The following is a 12823-nucleotide window of genomic DNA, read 5'->3' as shown; positions in this document are numbered from 1 at the left end:
AATGGGAATGGGAACGGGAATGGGAACAGGAACAGGAATGGGAATGGGAATGGGAACAGGAATGGGAATGGGAATGGGAATGGGAATGGGAATGGGAATGGGAACAGGCCGGTTCTCACTGCTGGGAATGGGAACGGGCCAGGTCTCACTGCACTGAGAATGGGAATGGGAACGGGAATAGGAATGGGAATGGGAATGGGAATGCGCCGGGTCTCACCATGCTGGGAATGGGAATGGGAATGGGAACTGGCCGGGTCTCACCGCGCTCCTCCCTGCGGGGCCAGGCCGACAGAGCTGCTCCCACACCAGGGGTGGGGAGGTCAGGGATGGCAAAGGCTCCGGTGGTGCTCACAGGGATGTGTCACCCCTGTGTCCCCTCGGCAGCGTCCCCAGGGTGTGGAGGTGGTCCCAAGCAGGACGTGTCAGGAGGATGCCTGAATCCCCCAGGGATGTGCAGGGATGCTGGGTACCCAGGGATGGTACCAGGGATGCTGGGTACCCAGGGATGTGCAGGGATGCTGGGTACCACAGGGATGCTGAGCTCCCAGGGATGGTACCAGGGATGCTGTGCCCATGGCAGGACTGCGCTTTGGCCACCCCAGATGGCCACGAGCCCTCGTTGCCACCTGATCCTGGTGGGGATGGGGTGGGAGGTGCAGCCTGGAAGGTGCAGGGGGTTCAGTGCTGCCCTCCCAGAGCCCGGCTGGACGCGCTGGGGCAGCAGAGGCAGCAGGAGATGGACACACAGATGGGACCCTAATCCTCCCCATGGGTCCCATTATCATCCCTAGCTGGTGAAAAAACTCTCATCCTGGATGTGTCTAATCCTAATCACTCCCTATCGGCCAGGAGCACTTCAGACGGGCCAGACGGACAGACGAGGCCTCTCCTGCCCGGAATATCTGCACAGGCAGCCCCGGGGGGGACACGGCGGGGGACAGGCCACCCCTTCGCTCCTAATCCCTCGGCGAGCCCTTCATTTAAAAGGGGATTTGCTGTTTATTCCCTCCGCAGGCTCCACGATCATCACAGGGGTCAACATCTGAGCTGGGAGAGCCTTGTTAAAACGTGAGAGTGGTGCGTTAATTGGGGGGCAGTGCTAATGGGCTGGGAAATGCGCTGGATGCTTTCCAAACCCCACAGCATCCCTTGGGCTCAGCCTGCCATGAAAGGCTCGGGGTCTCTGTGAACGGGGATGCTCCCAGAAATCCTTTGCCCTCCCCAAAACACCCAGAGGTGGTGGAATCCACCCTGGGGGAGGCTGGCTGTGACACCAAGCCCTCCCCCAGGCATTGCCTCGGTGGGGGGCTGAGATTTGGGCAGCACAGACCTTTCTTGGGCATTCAGTTCCCCCTTCTCCAGCTCCCACATCCATATTTATGGCAGGGATGGGCACGGGTCAGGAAGGTCATCCCTTGGGGGGGGGTCTCCTTCTGCCTGCCCAGCCCTGGGGGGTGCCTGGGGCTGCTGGGGGGATGGGGATTAAATCCAGAAGGGAAAATATCCTGCAGCAGGTGCAGCCTGCGCCAGGTCTGAACGGCTGCCAGCCGGCTCGGAAATCCCAGCCACATCTGTGCTCATCAGTTGGACACCAGATGGGCCCTGGGTTTGTATTTTGGGCTGGGGTTATGTGGGGGGGTTGGGCAGGGCTGCAGGGGGGGCTGGCAGCTCCAGCCCGGGATGCTCACACCCCGCCTGCATTCCCTCATATTTATCCTGCTATTTTTAGTGTGTTTTATCAGCTGCAGGTCGGGCCCCTCTTGGGATCAGGGGCAGGCTGGGGCCACAGCAGAGCTCACAGAGCTCACAGCCAGGCCCCACAGCTTCCTGAGTCCTGGCTGTGCCCCCAGCTTCTCCCCCAAAGCCCCAGGGACACCCATCTCCTGGCACCCGTTGGGTGGGAGCAGCAGAGCCCTGCCTGCCCTAAAGGTGCTGAATATTATCAGTGCTCATTATTCTTATCCACAGCTGCACATCTGATTCCCCAGTGCATTGGGACCATCCCAGCACCAAGAGCATCTCATCTCCACCCTGGTGTCCTGTCCCTGGCACCAGGCTGGCACAGGGGTGGCTGCATCTTTCCAGGCCGGTGGCTCCAAACTCTCCTCAAGCCAAATTGTGCTGGGGCCAGTCCTGTTCACCCCAGTCCTGTTCACCCCAGTCCTGTTCACCCCAGCTCTGTTCACCCCAGCTCTGTTCACCCCATCCCTCCCATCTCCACCCCTGCCAGCCCCGGGGGATGAGGGCTGGAGCTCTGGGCTGCTCCCTGTGGCAGCAGATGCAGCTCTGCAGCCTCCCAGCTCCTGGCTATTTTTAGGAGCTTGTCTGTGGCTAAATCTGGTGCCGTGTGGGCTCGAGGCTTCCCGGCCACGCTGCTGCTGCCCTGCGAGGCTCCTTTGGGTTCTGTGTGTCCTCATGGGCAGTGCTCCCTGGCCAGGGTGTGCTGAGGGTGAGACAGGGTGGGAAAACCATCCCAGAGCAGGGGTGGCAGCAACAGGAGAGCAGTTCTGCAGCCCCGAGTGAACGTGGGGGACAGGGTGGGTGACACCAGGGAAACACCAGCATCCCCTGCCACATTGAACAGCTCCTGAGTGTCAGGAGAGGGGCACAAGCCCCGACCCCAAGCACGGTGATCAACAGCCCATGAGGATCCCTGATGCCACCACCCAGCCCTTCCTCCCGCGGGGCTGGGGCCATCAGGGCACCTCTTCCCTCCCTGTGTCTCCCTGGCCCCGAGGCCCAGCCGGGCTGGGAGCTCGTGGTCGCTTTGATAAGAGGAGAAAGCTGTTGAATACTGAAATGTGGCTGAGGGAAATGGAGCCAGCAGGGCCTTGCATGCCCAGGGGAGGAGGAGGAGGAGGAGGAGGAGGATGTGCCTTCTTCCAGTCTGGCCTCTGCCCAGCCAGGGCCATGAGAGTATTGGGAGGGGTCCTTTTTCTTTCCCCTATGTCTTCCCCCCAGTCCCACTGCTCCTGTGTGGGTACAGCCCCATCCCTGTCCCCTTCCTCATCTCAGTACCTGTCCCCATCCTCTACCTCCATTCCTATCCCTGTCCCCATCCCCATCTCTATCCTATCTCTCTGTCACTGCCCCATCTTGATACCTGCCCTCATTCTCATCTCTGTCCCATCCCATTATCCCATCCCATTATCCCTTTCCCATCCCTATTCCCATCCCTATTCCCATCCCTTTCCCCATCCCTATTCCCATCCCATCCCATCCCATCCCCGCCCCTCCCCACAGTCCGGTGAGTCCTGGCAGAGCCCCGGGGCTGCTCAGGGCTGCTGTGCACGGGGGTTTATTGGTGATGCTGTGCCCGGGGGTTTATTGGTGATGCTGTGCCCGAGGGTTTTTGGAGATGCTGTGCCCGAGGGTTTTTGGAGATGCTGTGCCCGGGGGTTTTTGGGGATGCTGTGCCCGGGGGCTCTCGGGGATGCTGTGCCCGGGGGTTTTTGGGGATGCTGTGTCCCGGGTTTTTAGGGGATGCTGTGCCCGGGGGTTTTTTGGTGATGCTGTGCCCGGGGGTGCTCGGGGATGCTGTACCCGGGGGGTTTTGGGGATGCTGTGCCCGGGGGTGCTCGGGGATGCTGTGCCCGGGGTTTTTGGGGATGCTGTGCCCGGGGGTGCTCGGGGATGCTGTGCCCGGGGTTTTCGGGTCGCTGTGCCCGGGGCACAGAGCCCGGCACCCATCAGGGCCCGGCTGCGCGTCCCCGCGGCTGCCGGCGGCCGCTGCTCTCCCCTCTCCCCCTCCCCTCTCTCTCCCTTTCTGAAAATTGATAATTAACCTTTTGTCCGTGGGGCTGTTGTGTTTATTTGGCGCAGGCGGCTGCAGGGCGCTGATATGGAAATCGCAGCCGGCAGCCAGCTCCCGTCCCCCCGCAATCTGCAGCCGCGCACAGCCGCTGGGCAGAGATAAGCAGGTGCTTATTCACAGCCCCGCAGCTGCCGCCGAGGGCAGCCCTACCTGATCACTCCAATCTCAGTGAAAAACTACTTGAGGTTGGGCTCCCGCGATGGGAGAGGCGATAGGGCCGCGCCAGACAGCTCCCCCGGCCCCGCTTCGCCTCCCCGCGCCGCTGCCTCCCTCTGCCCGCGTCCTCTCCGCTCCCTCCGTCTCCCTGCTCTGTCTTCCCTCTTATCTCCCTCTCCACATCCCTTTGATTTCTTTTTTTTTTTCCCTTTTTTTTTTTTTTTTTTCCTTAAAGAATTTGTCTTTGTGTTCCCTGTGAACTCTCGGCAGCTCCCATCTCCCCGGCTTGGCCACCGCTCTCCTTCCCATTCCCAGCTCCTGCCTTGGCTCCTGCAAATCCCCGTTTCCCTGGGCTGGAGGAGGCAGATTTAAGCCCCATCCCAAGCCCAGGCTGGGCCGTGCCCCGGTCCCAGCCCCTTTTGGGAGGTGATGCTCTCGGTTTGGCTCCGGCAGCTGCCGCTGGTGTTTTGCTCACCGGTTTTTGCTGCCGCTTCCTTTTCCCCCTTGTTCCTCCACCCATCGCTTCCAAATGGAGAGGGGAAGGCAGTGGGGCACTGCAGGCAGTGGGGCACATGAGCACGGGGCATTTCCAGCACTGGGGAAGCGTGCCATGCCATCCTGTTCCGTGCCATGCCATCCTGTGCCGTGCCATGCCATCCTGTGCCGTGCCATGCCATCCTGTGCCGTGCCGTGCCATCCTGTGCCGTGCTGTGGCGTGTCCCGCCGGGCACAGGGCTGGCACAGCCCCGCTACCTGTGAAGGTGGCAACACCTCGATTGCCCCCCGGGGCTTTCACCCCTCGCTCCCGCAGCTCGCAGTGAGCGTGGGGGCGGTGGGAGCCCGTCCTGCTTCTCTTCGAGCCGGGGGAAGTTCCTGCTCGGCAGCAAGAGCCGCTGTGACTCAGAGAGAAACCGGCCGGGAGCACCGGGAGCGTGGGCGGGAGGGGTCACCCGTGACGGGGCAGACCCCGGAGCCCGGGGTTCCCCCGTGCCAGGGCGGGCCCTCCATCCCCAGCGGTGCCTCTGGGTGTTGGGAGAGCTCAGATGTTTCCCCTCAGAGCCCTCAGAGCCCGGGGTTCCCCTCCCTCGGTGAATCACAGCTCTGGACCCCAGGGCTTCCCCCTCCACCCAGCCAGACCCGGGGGTTCCCTGCGCCCCGGGGCAGAGCTCGGGGGTCTCCCCTGCCGGGCATTCCCCGGTGCCCGCAGCTGCCCGGGCAGGTGCTCTCTGCTTCCCGGCGCAGAAACCCCTCCCGCGGGGGTGACACGGGGACACGGGGCCGCAGCTGGGAGGGATTTTCCTGGCCGGCCCTGAAACCCTCTCGTTTTGACTCCTGCCCTGGGACACTCCCCAGGAGCTGCCACTCTCTGTCCCATGGTGAGGCTGGCCCTGGCCCAGGGGCAGCTTGGCCAAACCCCGGGCGATGACACAGCGCCCACCCGGGCCAAACAGACAGAAAAGGGGAAGAAGGCAGAGCCTGAAACACAGCTGGAAACCCTGGCAAAGCCTCTGCCAGCCTTCAGCCCACACTCAGGCTGCTGTGCCTGTGCTGGTGAGGCATGGGCACCTCCAGGGTGGGATGCAGGATGTGGGGCCGGGGTGGGACTGTGCTGGGGACAGCTGTGACATCTCCCCCCAAACACACAGTCCTGGAAGGGTCAGGCTGCGCTTTGTAGCTTGTGGCCCTTTCCCCAGCACATCAGCCCCGTGCTGGGGCTTCCCCTCATGTCCCTGCAGCACTCAGACCGTGCTTGATGTCCCCTGGGGCTCGGGGCTGCACCCAGAGGGCAGAGACCCTGCTGGTGACACCCTGCTTTGCCCCCACAGCACCCCCACACCCCGGTACCTTCCTCCCCACTTCCCCCCGTCCCTTCCTGGCCCCCCCGAGGCCGGGGCGGGGGGCACAAGGCGGGGAGCCCCGGGTACCATCTGCAGGAGCCCAGGTGGCCGCCGAGACACGCCATCTGCTCAGCCACCTTCGGGGACTGTGCAGGCGCTGCTGTATTTTTAGGACACGTTTCCTCCCTCCCACCTGCAGCCCAGAGCCGCCTTTCGGGTTTCTAACAAGTTGTTTCTCTCTCTCTGACAGCTCTTGGGGAGCCCAAACACCACTGCTGAGGGGCCTGGCCAGGGGTGCAGGGATGGGCTGCACAGGGGGGTCCCCCCAAGTGCTGAGGAGGTCGGGGCGATGCTGCAACTGCAGATCAGAGCAGCAGCAGCAGGAGCAGCCGTGGGAAAACCTCATCCCGTGGATGATCCCAGGCAGAGGGGCTGCAGCAAGGGGGATGAGCCCCGTGTTTGTGCCAGGCTGCAAATGGACAACCATGCCATGCCCTGCCATGCTGGTTGTGCCGTGCCCCTGAGCACGGGGCTGGCTGTGCCAAGGTGCACCAGGTCAGCCGTGCTGTGCCAGTCCTGCCATGCCAGTCCTGCTGTGCCTGTCCTGCCGTGCCACGCTGCACTGCTCTGGCTCCTCGCAGTGAGGAAGTGAGGCCGGCGCGAAGGGGAAGTTGTTGGAAAGTCAGACCGGAATGGCTGATAGGGAAGGCAGAGCTGGGCTTGGTCACAGATGGTTCCTGTTGGGGAAGGACACGGGCGCAGCTGCCCGGCCACCCCCACCCGCCGCATTATCACTGCCCGGCAGCTGTTCACCTTCCCCTCCATGGGACACGGCTGCGCTGCCACCGCGGCCCCGGCCGTCACATGAGCGGCCCCGGCGGCCGGGCAGGCGCCAGGCGGGCAGGACACCCCGAGCCCCTCCGGGCAGGACACCCCGAGCCCCTCCGGGCAGGACACCCCGAGCCCCTCCGGGCAGGACACCCCGAGCCCCTCTGGACAGGACACCCCGCATCCCTCCGGACAGGACACCCCGCATCCCTCCAGGCAGGACACCCCGCATCCCTCTGGGCAGGACACCCCGCATCCCTCTGGACAGGACACCCTGCTCCCCTCTGCAGCTTGGCATCCCCAGCCCCAGCACAGCTCCTGCCCACACCTGGGACAAGGCTGGTGGCACCAGCCTCGGCGGGGCTCACAGACTTGGGGTGCTGCCATCATCTCCTCGGGATCCTCCAGAGCGGACAGGGACCCCTCCTGGGCCAGGGCACCACGCAGGAGCAGCCAAGGTGAGAGGCGGTGGCGGAGGGAAGGTGGCGGTGGCCGTGGCAGTGCCATGTGCTGTGGCACGGGCGAGTCACCCCAGTGCCAAATGAAGCCTTGGGAGGCAGGTGCACCCTGAGGGTGGCACGTGGCTGGCACTAGTCAGTGCATCTCCTTGGGGACCAGCCAGTGGGAATGGGGAGCTGGGACATGGCCAAGCCCGTGGCCAAGGCACCATGGGCTCACTGTCATGGGGACCCATTCGGAGCCTGCTCTGTGATTAAACCTTTCCATAACGAGTAATCAGCCCCGAGGATGTTTTATTTCCAGCATTTTAGCCCTGTGTTTGCTGAGTGTTTGTGCTCATTCTGGGATCAGCAGCTCACACCCGACCCCACGGGCTCTCCAGGTGCTGCTGCTGATGGTTTGCAGTGCGGAGGCTCCGTGGGGATGGAGCATCCCTCATCCCTGTGCTGGAGCATCCCCAGGCACCGAGGCCAAGGGGCTGTGGCAGCTCTGGGGGGCTCGGGGGCCCTGCTGGGCCTGTGCCCAGCACGGGCAGGAAAGCAGAGCCGGCTGAGTCACCGGTGTGAACAATGCTGGCCCTGAGCCTCGCTTCCCCTCACTCCCCACCCCGCTGCCCAGGCACCGCGCTCCGGCCGCGGCCCCCTGCCCACCCTGGCACCCTCCCGTGGGTCAGGGACACAGCTGGGACAGCCCACGGGCAGGGTCTGGGTGCACCCTGGGTGCTGCACCTGTTGTGCTGGTCCCCCCCGTGCTGGGGTCCCTGTCCCCAGAGCTGGCACTGCCAGCAGGGGCACGCTCCGCTAAGGGATGCGGCGCGGGGCTCGGCGGGCAGGGCGCTCCGGAAGGCTGCAGCCAGGGAGCCGTGCAGATTGCTCTGGGCTCCCCTGCCTGCCCGTTAGGCTTTTGGCAGGAGAAATGTTTGTTTTGCTGGCCAAATATCTCTGCAAACTTCCTGATTTCCTTGCGGCCGGCGAGGCAGCGATAGGGCTGGTGAGGCCGTTGCCGGCCCCGCTCTCCCGCTCCGGCACCGAGCGCTGTTATCTCTGATGCACAGCGGGCAGGGAAGAGGTGGGGAAAGGGAAATGAAATACAACAGAGGTGGCACATTTTTTGCTCTTGATAACAAGCCCTGCTTTTAGCCTGGGAACTTGGAAACGATGCAGGTGGCCAGAGACAGCCGCAACGTCCTCTGCTGCTGGGGCGCATCTGGAGCTCGGAACAAATCCCAGACCTCACCTGGCACGAGCCCGTGGCTCTCCGAGGCATGGCCTGGCACAGCACAGAGCAGCACTGGCCTCCACACAGTCAGAGTCCCAGGATGGAGGATTTTGGCCCTGAGAAGGTTCTGAAAGCACCCCAGGGCCTGGATGTCCACCCAAGCTGCATGCCAGAGTGAAGGCAGGCTCACACCACCTCCTGCCAGCTCCCATTGATTTTTGCAGGGATGTGAGGCGTTGGAAGTGCAATGCCTGCTAATTAAATCCCCATTGTTATTGGGAACGATGCAGGCAGTGCAGCCTGTGGGATGGGGAGGGCCAGGAAGGAGCTGGTCCCCAAGGTTAGGGGGGGAGAAGGGGAATGTGAACCTGTTGGGAACCCAAAGGCATCTCAGGGTGTTTTACTCAATATCTATCAGTGAATTCCTGCTGGCCAAGGATGAGGCTGGCAGGACTTGCCCCTGGGTGCTGCTCCCATGGAGGTGCTGTCCATGCACCCCGAAACACCAGCATCTGCAGTCAGGGCAGCACGTGGCCATCTCTGCTTTGCAATTAAAACACTTCCCAGGCTCTTCATGGCAAAGAAAAGCTGGAAACTTGGCCCCTGGCAGCCCCCAAACCTGGAAGCACCCAGAGGAGCGGTGCTGTGCCCTAAAGTCTCCCAGTTTCTAAGGCAAACTGGTGATGTTACGGAGCTGCAGGCACAGGGTGAGCAGGATGATAAGCAGCAGGGGGTGGTTTCCCTTTGAATGCCACGAAGCAGGAACGAATCTGTTAGCAAGGAAAACAGGATTTTAATTATTATTTTTTTTCTTTTAATGGGAGATGCGCTTTTTTTCTTTTCTATGTGGAAGTTGTGGGAAAGCCACAAAGCCACTGGATCTGCTTCAGCAGCCGCTGGGGCTGCTCCTTGCAGCCCGATGGCTGCAGGGTGGGTGACCAGGAGTGGTCACGGGGGGAAGCCAGACGCAAACGAAGCCCCTTTCCTGGGAAAGGCTGGCGCACGGCGCTTCCTGCCCAGCAGATGTCCCCGGGCGGATGCAGCTGCGGAGGGCGATAGCCGGCGGGCAGGAGAGCGTCTTCCCCGGCCCTGGCTCCCCAGCAGCCCCTTATCGCCCTGCTGCATTCCCCGATGGATTAACGGGCAGGAAAATCCAGCGCCAGGGCTCCTGCTGCAAGGCAAATGCCAAGGGGAGAGCGCCGGGGGCTGCAGCCTGGCTCCCGGTGCTCGGTGCTGGAGCAGGGATGGATTTGGGCGCTGAGATTTTGGCACTGAGATTTGGGCACTGAGATTTTGCAGCCGGGGCGATGGGACCATCCAAGGTCACACCGACCCTTCCCAGCCCAGCAGCTCCCTGTCCCTGCAGGGATGCTCCAAGCAAACGGGGACTGGAGATCCCAGGGCTCTGCACCGCTGCAGCTCGTGGGCACTCGGCCACACGTTGTCACCAAGCTCTGCTTGTAGGGCACCGCTGGCAGTGCCACATCCGGCAGGGACTCAGAGAGGCACCCAGGGATGCTCTGCTCCCCGAGAGGGAACGGATAGAGACTGAGAAACCCAGACGGACAGACAGACAGACCCGCTGGGGGTGACACAGGAAACCTGAGGCACGCCAGGGCTGAGCGCGGCACGGCTCGGTGCCCTCGCCTGCAGACACCATCGGTCCCATGAGAGCGGGCGGGGGCAGGACCGGCACGGCACGGCACGGGGAGGGACCGGGCTGGGCCACCAGCCTGGCCAGGGGGAAGTGGGATAAACCAGCACCGTGCGCCGCTTTAAATGCCTGAGGCTTGTGAAGGGGGGATGCAGCAGGAATAGCAATCAGCAATGAATGGGGAGCGCCGGGAGAGGCGGGACACGGGGAGCGCACGGGGACAGCACTGGGTCAGCACCGATGGCCGGGCACCCACAAGGTGTGAGAAGCGTCCCCACCACCACGGTGGCAAGAGGGGGCATCTGAGGGTGCCCTGGTGGCACCGTGAGCCCAGCCCCCGCCCGTGTGCACGGCCCCGATAGCGGGCAGGGGTCCTGTGCAGGGCAGATACGGATGGCACACGGTGGTGACCATTTCCTGTGAGGTTTTTGGTACCAGTTGCCTTCATCTGCCCGCAGCGAGCACCTTATCTCTGACACACACCAGGCCAAGGCCTCAGAGCTCCCCTTCGCCCCCAGGCTGTGCCTTGGGGTGTCCCTTCCCCCGGGGCAGGTCCTTGGCTCCATCCAGGGCGCCCCACGCAGCCTCTCCATGTGCACACCCAGCAGCGATGGAGGATGTGACCCACGAGCACAGGTGGTGGGTGACGGTGACAGCCTCCCGTGGGGCTGGGACACCCGTGGGGCTGGGACACCCGTGCATGGGCACGGGGCAGGATGCTCGGCACTGGGAGATGCCACCTCCCCACAACACAGGGAGCAGGGATCACCGCACCGCGTGTGGCTCATCCCCGCCCCGGGCTCGCCGCGCCATCAATCGCACACCGAGACCCACAGCGAGTCGGGACGGGAGTTTCCACCCTCTCCCACGGGTGGGAACGCGCTGGGGCCCCGTCCTGCCCCGGTTCCAGATTTGCCGGGTAAGGAAGGATTGCCAGCCCGGGGCTGGGCTGGATCCAGCGGCTATCGGGCTCTGGCAGGCGCTTATCTCCGCTCCAGCCGTTGATTCCCACCGCAGCCCAGCGGAGCGGGGCCACCGGCTCTGCCGGGCGGGGCTGGTCCCATCGCCTGTCCCCAGGCACCCGGGGAGCCCCAGCAGCACAGAGCCCAGCGGCTGAGGGACGCGGGAATGTTTTCTGTAGGAATGCCAGACCCCCCCTTCATCCCACCCGCGGCACCCCGGCGTGTGGTGGATGGGTGGCCACGGAGATCGCAGCAGCCCCGGGCTGGGAGCGGGTTCGGGGCAGGAAAGGGTTAAGCCGGGGAAGTTTGCTCACTCTCAGCAATGATTTAAACCAGACAGAAAGGTTCTGTCATCCATCACGCTAACAGCCAGATCATTGTGTTTTAAAGTGTCTGTAATTGCAGCAATACAGAGACCGGGAGGAAGATAAAGGCTGGGAAGATGCAAATGCCGAGGGAAGCTCCAGCCCCTCGCACCCGGCGGGGACAGAGCTGGGGACAGCCCTGGGGACAGCCGGGGCTGGGGGGGCCCAGGCTCCTCCTGGGCGGTGATGGAACCGAACGGATGATGGAGCGTCCTTGGTGTGATGGGAGCATCCACAAAACAGCACGAGGGTGCAAATCCAGGGACAGGGATGGGTAGGGAAGGGTCTGAGTAGGTGCTGCACTCCAAATATTGCCTAAAAATTCCTTTTATCTTCCTCATTATCCCTGATCAGTACAAAGCGCCTCTCCTTTCCCGTTTCCTTCGGGATCCCAGGGATGGGGCACAAAGGAGGGTGGGAACTCGCCCAAAGCCTGGGCGGAGGTGGCCACAGCCATGACCAAGGTGCCCCGGCTTTGTCCCGGCATCCCGGGCCGCGTGCGAAGGCGCCGGCGGGGAACGATCAACATTCAGCCGAACCCCGCCGAATAAAGCCAGCTAACACAAATGTTTATTTTCACAGTAGTGAATTATGACTTCAATAGACCAAAATTACAGGCTGCGTGCGTGGAATAGGAACGCAGCAGCCCCTGCCACCCAAACGCCACTGGGGGGGGGGACGGGGGATGTGGTGGCTCTGTCCCCCTGCTGTCCCGTGGGGTTGGTGGCTCTGTGCCCCTGCTGTCCTGCAGGGTCACAGTGCCACCTGCCCGTCCCCACAGTGCTTGAGTGGCTCCTTGGGCACGAGGTGCCAGGGCAGGGGGTGTTTGATGATGTCCTTCAGCTGCACCCCAAATGAAGGAGAGGTGGTGACAGTTCCCAGCAGGTCCCTGTGACGTGGGGGTGGCAGGGGGCTGGCAGGTCAGAGGGGATGGGTTTGGTCATGGCCAGGCTGGTGGCACAGCACCAGCTGGGCACTCACAGAGGGTTTTGGTGTGTTCCAGGGCTGCACTTGGCTGTGTGACACAGGTGGCTGGGCTGAGAGCGTGGTCACCCCCATGGGCACATCCCTGATCCCAAAGAAGCCCTGTGCTGGCAGCCCAGAGCTCTGGGAACACTCTTGGGCTGCCCCCCTGGTGCTGGGGGTCCACAAGGCCTTGACCTGTGCTGGGAGCCATGTGTCCAAGTGCCTGTGTCCCCAAGCACACGTGGTGCTGGCATTTGCATGTGCCAGCCATGCAAGGCTGGGTGCGGTGAGGTGGGAGTGCAGCTGTGGGGGTGGAATTCCCTCCTGTGCCCCGTGGGAACAGGGACAGCACAGCCTGGAGAACCACAGACCCCAAGGAGCCCCCTGGGACCCTTCTGGGAGCCCTCGGGGAGCAAGGGATGGAAAACTGGAGCTGGGGCTGGAAGGGCTGGGTCAGGGCTCTGCAGCACCTCCTGCTGTGACCCCAACAGTGGCAGGAGCTGGGCTGAGCAGTGACCATGCAGTGGCCATTTGGGGACCCTGTGGTGGCCCCAGAGTGGCCA

The 12823-nt window shown here is 63.2% G+C and overlaps 1 protein-coding gene across 1 annotated transcript in view; it reads left to right on the top strand.

Moving 5' to 3' along the window:
• The first annotated feature begins 6686 nt into the window (after positions 1-6686).
• Positions 6687-12823, top strand: part of CBFA2T3 (CBFA2/RUNX1 partner transcriptional co-repressor 3) — a 29092-nt gene continuing 22955 nt past the window's right edge. Inside the window, exon 1 of the mRNA XM_054641050.2 lies at positions 6687-7094. The gene's annotated coding sequence lies outside the window, so the exon portion shown is untranslated. The remainder of the gene's footprint in view (positions 7095-12823) is intronic.

This window comes from Agelaius phoeniceus, chromosome 12, assembly GCF_051311805.1.
Source record: "Agelaius phoeniceus isolate bAgePho1 chromosome 12, bAgePho1.hap1, whole genome shotgun sequence".
In the NCBI taxonomy this organism is placed as follows: domain Eukaryota; kingdom Metazoa; phylum Chordata; class Aves; order Passeriformes; family Icteridae; genus Agelaius; species Agelaius phoeniceus.
Note: the sequence above shows the minus strand (reverse complement) of the source record. Positions and strands in the feature narration are given on the sequence as shown.